The 580-nt window shown below is 50.5% G+C and overlaps 1 non-coding gene across 1 annotated transcript; it reads left to right on the top strand.

The window, feature by feature from the left end:
* Window positions 1-330: 330 nt before the first annotated feature.
* LOC123179680 (5S ribosomal RNA) lies at window positions 331-449 on the top strand. The gene has a single exon (XR_006490546.1). It is a non-coding gene; the product is annotated as a 5S ribosomal RNA (ribosomal RNA).
* Window positions 450-580: the final 131 nt, after the last annotated feature.

Raw genomic sequence — 580 nt, 5'->3', positions numbered from 1 at the left:
GTGACCTCCTGGGAAGTCCTCGTGTTGCATTCCCTTTTTAATTTTCTTCGCGCCGCTTGCAAAACAAAACGCACGTGTAAGTACTATATTTACCGTGTTTTATTATTTTGCACAAGTGCGGTAAGTCATAGCTGGGTGCTCACGATTCACGGGTCCAGCGTCGGCGTTGTGGCGCGGCAAGCGTGCACTGGTGCGGTTGAGAGGGAGGGGTGGAAACCGCGTTAAACTCGTCTCCGTAGTTGAGAGGGAGCGGCCAAAGCAATGTACAATCGTCTTTGTAGTGGAGCTGGGAGGGGCAAGGATAAGGGACGAAGACCGGGGAAACATGTCGGATGCGATCATACCAGCACTAAAGCACCGGATCCCATCAGAACTCCGAAGTTAAGCGTGCTTGGGCGAGAGTAGTACTAGGATGGGTGACCTCCTGGGAAGTCCTCATGTTGCATTCCCTTTTTAATTTTTTTCGCGCCGCTTGCAAAACAAAACGCACGTGTAAGTAATATATTTACCGTGTTTTATTATTTTGCACGAGTGCGGTAAGTCATAGCTGGGTGCTCACGATTCACGGGTCCAGCGTCGG

This window comes from Triticum aestivum, unplaced genomic scaffold (genome assembly GCF_018294505.1).
Source record: "Triticum aestivum cultivar Chinese Spring unplaced genomic scaffold, IWGSC CS RefSeq v2.1 scaffold143420, whole genome shotgun sequence".
In the NCBI taxonomy this organism is placed as follows: domain Eukaryota; kingdom Viridiplantae; phylum Streptophyta; class Magnoliopsida; order Poales; family Poaceae; genus Triticum; species Triticum aestivum.
Note: the sequence above shows the minus strand (reverse complement) of the source record. Positions and strands in the feature narration are given on the sequence as shown.